Here is a 6,147-nt window from a genome sequence, read left to right on the forward strand (position 1 = left end):
AAGTCCTGGGAAATTTTGTAAAGGTTAAAGAAAAGGAAAAAAGAATATTATTCTTTATGAAATATGATAAATTATCTTTGAAGAATATTATGATTATAGAGTGAGAGTTCTAATTTCTACCTGATCCATTCTCTCTCATTTTTTGTCTTTATATTCCACTTCTTTAAGGATGTTATTTTATGCTAGTATTTTTGTCTTTAATTCTTTATGAGCATTTTTATGTATGTACAACAAGAAGACGGCCCAAATTGAAGGATATGCCGTGATATGTCGTTTATCAATTTGTGATAACAATTCTTCAAAAGAGGGAGAAATAACACTTTGTTGGCATATATATAATATTCAATAAAAACGATATATTGCTTATCTTATACAATGACAGAGAAAATTAATTGTAAAATTAAAAGAATATGTGGTTTGTTAGATGATAACGGCATGTAGATTTGAATTATGCACCAGAATACTACACAAAAACGACGTGTCTGGTGACTTACGATATGTCGCTTATGGAAGACTACAAACGACATCGTTCCAACTTAAACAACAAATGATTGTCCTCCTGTTTCTTACTTATTTGCGCCTTTTTGGCATGAGACCCCCTTTATTTTTTTTCGCAATTTGCAATCTGATCTTTTTTTTTTTTTTTTTTTTTTGCAATCGACTTCCTAACGTTATAAATTTGTTTCAATTGAAGTTAGGCCATTCACTTCGCTCATTTAAATTTATAATTTGAATTAAATTTATAATTCGAGTTAGATGTAATTTTATGTGAAAATTTTTTATTATAATAAAAAAGTTAAATGTAACTGTTTTTATAAATTTTTTACTGTAACAAAACTCAAATTTTAAACTCAAATCGATAAAATAAACAGAATCAATCAGTGTTAAAAAATTATATGGATTTAATCACGAGATACTCACGTGCATCACTTACCTGCATTTCAAAACAATCAAAAAATCAAAAAATTTAATATATTAAAATATATCAAAAAAATTAATAAATCACAAAAATTAAAAACCCGGATCTTTTCTTTCTTCCTTCTCCACCGTCGAACCCAAACTGCCCTCCCTTCGCCGGAAAATCATTCCACCGCGCTTCATCTTGCCGTCGGAAGCTCAGACTGCGCGTCGTCGCGGTCCAATCTCTTCGATTAAAGAGCTTCGTCGGCAAAGGCACAGACAGAGCGTCCTTTCTCCCCTCCTCGCCGCCATCGCGGACGGCCAGACCAACCTTTTCTGTCGTCCCCTTCAAGCTTTTCCACTCCAGATCGCGGCTAACGAACATCCACCCATGGCTACCGTCGCCGAGGTCTGCCGCCGCGCCATGTCTCCCAAACACCCACCCATCGAGGCCCACCGTACATGTATGCTGGTCGCTTTCGCCGACAGATCGCCGTCGTTGCTTCACCGCCGTGGCGCCGTTAAAGCTGAGCTCCGTGATTGTTGCGCATCCCACGGTTTGCGAAGCCAAGATTTGTGCTCAGATCGGATCTGGTTTGAGTTTGAAAGAGAGATAATGAGAGGGACGAGAGAGATCCACAGGGGAAAAGAGGGGAAATCTTGGAAGCTCTGCTCAGTCAAGAGAGGGGGAAAAAAAAAAACTTTCAAATCTTTTCCTTCACATCTTTTTCCTTATGATAAACACTCGAGTGGAATCTGTTGCTGGGTTCATGAGCAATAATATGCAAATAATGTTCTTCAGGGTTTTGAGTTTGAGATGTGATTTTATGTGAAAATTTTTTATTGTAATAAAAAATTTAAATATGATTATTTTTTAAAATTTTTTATTATAATAAAAATTAAATTTTAAATTTAAATTGGTGAAGTGAACGAGATAATACTTTATTCTGGTGTTGTGTTATTTGAGTTTTTTTTTTTTTTTTTGGTTAATATGATTTCTGGGTGTCTGATGTTCTTCATATCTCGGTTGTGTTATTTGAGTTGCTCGTTCATGCGTGTTGTTGAAGATTAGATCTGTGTTATTGAGGTTAATCTGAGTTGTTTTGTTGATTTTACTTTTTCTTCATTGGCTTGAATCCTTTTTTTATTATTATTATTTTATAATATTTAAAAAATCTTTTAAAATCATTTTGAACTAATTTGAATTTAATTTGTGGTTAATAATTAAATTTGAGTTAGAAATAATGGAAATGACCACTACTGCCCCTGGTAAGTGATGCACATGAGTATCACGTGATTAAATCCGTAGAATTTCTAACACTGTTTCAATTGCAGCGAATTTGTAACATTAGAGAGCAGATTGCAAAAATAAAAAAGTTTTAAGGATTAAATTACAAGTCGTGAAAAGTTAAGGGGGTCACAAGCCAAAAAGCCTAATTTTTAAAATTTCGTTTACAAACTCTTTGCTTAGTAGCAAATTTATCAAATTGAAGAACGATCGTCTGGAGACTCTTGCTACACCTTGCAAGATATCTCCGGCAAGTGGAAGCTCTTGGTGCACTGATCTTGCATGACAGGGTTGTCACGTGGTGCTTTGCCCTCCGTCACCTCTTTTGTTCTTTTTCTTTGAATTTTCTATTATTATGGTGATAAAACTATTATCATTTATTCGAATTAATGTCTTTTTTATTTTTTATATTTGAATTCATAATTCTGATACTGTTATAGTATTTTTTATCTTATAAAAAATTTAAAATTTAAAATTTCTTTTTTCATAAAGTTTTCTTCAATGAATCAAAATCACTAACTTAAATATGTGAATCAAATGGACCCTGAATTAAAAAGTAAATGCATGTGAGATAAACCTTCGTAACAAAAAAATTGAATTCAGAATTTTTATTAGAGAAAATACTATAATAAAAACTTGAGTTGTGATTCAAATTAGCGTAATAAACGAGACTGATTTCTGCATATTTTTTTTTCTTTAGTGATTTAAAAAAAAAACTATTTAACTGCAAATATCCCCTATGATATTGTTAACGCATTTATTTAAACTTTTCTTTTAACTCAAGGATATGGTATTCAAGGACACACTGTCAAACGATGCTCCCTTTATCGACTTGTTAACACCCAATCCTCATCGGCTCCATTGACAACACGTCCACAGACTCCTCGTCCTGCTTTTCCATGGCAACTACGTGCACACTTTGCATCTCTTGACACCACCGACACCCCCACATGGCTACTTGATAGTGGGGCATCGCACCATGTCACCGCGGATTTGAATAATCTTTCACTTAACACTCCTTATGCAGGGTCTGATGACGTTATGATCGGCGATGGCTCGGGTCTTCACATTACCCATACCGGTTCCACCACCATTCCTACCCCTACTCGCACTTTTAATTTACATAATATCCTTTGTGTGCCCAACATGAAAAAGAACCTTATTTCTATCTATCAATTTTGTAATACTAATCATGTTTCTATTGAATTCTTACCCACTGTTTTTCACGTAAAGGATCTGAGCACGGGGGTAATCCTTTTGACTGGAAACACTAAAGATGGCGTCTACGAGTGGCCAACCTCCTCTCCAACATTGTCTTCTCCGCTTGTTGTCTTTTCCAGAGTCAATACCACTTCCTCCGAGTGGCACTCTAGATTAGGTCATCCATCATCACCTATTCTTTAGCATATTATGTCAACATTTTCTTTACCTCATTCTATGTCACAAAACTCTAATTGTAATGCGTGTTTAAGCAATACAAGTCATAAGTTTCCTTTTTCCACATCTACAATTGTTTCATCTCACCCCTTACAAATCATATTTTCAAATGTTTGGACCTCCCCCGTCTATTCTATTGATGATTTCAAGTATTATGTTATTTTTGTTGATCACTTTACATGTTATGTATGGTATTACCCCTTAAAGAAGAAATCTCATGTCTGTGATGTCTTTCTTTGTTTCAAAGCACTAGTAGAAAATCACTTCAAACACTCCATTGTCACTCTTTACTCCGATAATGATGGGGAATATGAAGCATTAGATCAATTTCTATCGCTTCATGGAATTTCTCATCTCACCTCTCCCCCACATACACCTGAACACAATGGTCTCTTCGAACGCCGACATCGACATATTGTTGAAACCGGTCTTTCTCTTCTCACTCACGCTTCACTTCCGCTCATATACTGGAATTATACCTTTGCAACCGCTGTGTACCTCATTAATCGCATGCCCACACCCACACTTTCACTTTCCTCTCCTTATGAGTCCCTTTTCCGCTCTCCACCAAACTACACAAAACTTTGTATCTTTGGTTGTTTATGCTATCCATGGCTTCGTCCCTATTCCAATCATAAACTTGAGTCTCGATCCGTCCCTTGTATGTTTGTTAGGTACTCCCCCACCCAAAGTGCCCATCTCTGTCTTGATCCTTCCACTTCTAAAATCTACACATCCTGTCATATCAAATTTGTGGAATCTGTGTTTCCATTCAATTTCATTCAAAGTCATCTTAGTCGTCCAAGTCCAGAAACACTCCCAACTTGGTTTCCTTCAGCGTCATTTCTTCCCACTATGGTTGCGCCACTCAACACACCCTCCACAGCCTCACCTTTGGGTCGAATCCATCTCACCGCCAACCTCCAGTCGACCACTCCACATCCTCAATCCATCGCACATCCTTTGAAACTCCATGTCCCATAACCGAAACCCCACTTCCTCTCAGCCAAACTCCGATAGACCGAGCCCCGTCATCTGATCACCCAACACATTCCACCAACACCAACAATAACCCACACAATCCATCCTCTACTTCCTTATTACTCTCTCCAGACTCCCTTCCTCCAAACCCACCTACCAACACCCATACCATGACCATTCGTGCTAAAAACAACATCCATAGACCCATTCAAAAACTTAATCTTACCGCTACCATCACCTCGACCCATCAACTTGAACCGCACACATTGACCCAAGCCCTCAAAGATCCTAAATGGCATCAGGCTATGTATGAAGATTACGATGCTCTTGTGCGGAATGGAACATGGGAACTTGTCCCCCCTGATTCAACGCAAAATCTTGTCGGTTGTAAATGGATTTTTAGAATTAAATGTTTACCTGATGGCTCAATTGATAGGTACAAAGCACGATTAGGTTCTAAAGGATTCCATCAAGGTCCTGGTGTTGATTATCATGAAAAATTCAGTCCGGTTGTCAAACCTACCACTGTTCGCTTGGTTCTCAGTCTTGTTGTTAGTCGAGGATAGTCTTTTCGTCAACTTGATGTCAACAATGGCTTTCTACAAGGTCATCTATCTAAAGATGTTTTCATGGCACATCCACTAGGATTTCTTGACCATGATAATCCCACACATGTCTGCAAGTTACGCAAGGCTATATATGGTCTCAAACAAGCACCACGGGCCTGGTACCATGAGCTAAGACAATTTCTTGTCGCCTATGGGTTTACAAACTCTCATGCGGACACATCACTCTTTGTCTTCAACACCAGCGATAATCTAGTCTATCTCCTTGTGTATGTTGATGACATCATTATTACTGGATGTAATGGCACTACCGTTCAACAGTTTATTGATCTTCTTGGCAAAAGATTTTCCATCAAGGATCTTGGTGATTTGACTTACTTTCTTGGTGTTGAAGTTGCCACTACTTCCACTGGTTTACTTCTCTCTCAGCGAAAATATATCACAGATCTTCTCGCTCGCACAAATATGACAGGGGCCAAATCTGTCACCACTCCACTTGCCACCGAGCCAACACTTACTATTCTTTCCAGCACTGCTTTGACATATCCTTCTGAATACAGAACAGTTGTTAGAAGTCTCCAATACTTGTGCCTCACTCGCCTTGATATTTCATATGTTGTTAATAAGTTGTCTCAATTCATGCATTGACCTACTACTGATAATTGGAATGCTGTCATGCGGTTGCTTCGCTATCTTTCTGGTACAGCTGATCATGGTCTTGCCTTGCACTATCACAGATCTCTATCTCTTCATGCCTTCCCCGATGCTGACTGGGCCGGTAATAAGGATGACTACACTTCCACTAGTGCTTATATTGTTTACCTTGGTAGCAATCTGATATCCTGGTCCTCCAAGAAACAACGCACGGTTGCACGCTCCTCCACTGAAGCTGAATATCGTGTTGTCGCTTCTACAGCTGCTGAGTTACGTTGGATTTGTTCTCTTCTAACTGAGCTTGGCATTTGTATTCCTGCT

The sequence above is a fragment of the Morus notabilis genome, unplaced genomic scaffold (genome assembly GCF_000414095.1).
Source record: "Morus notabilis unplaced genomic scaffold, ASM41409v2 Scaffold1202, whole genome shotgun sequence".
Lineage (NCBI taxonomy): Eukaryota > Viridiplantae > Streptophyta > Magnoliopsida > Rosales > Moraceae > Morus > Morus notabilis.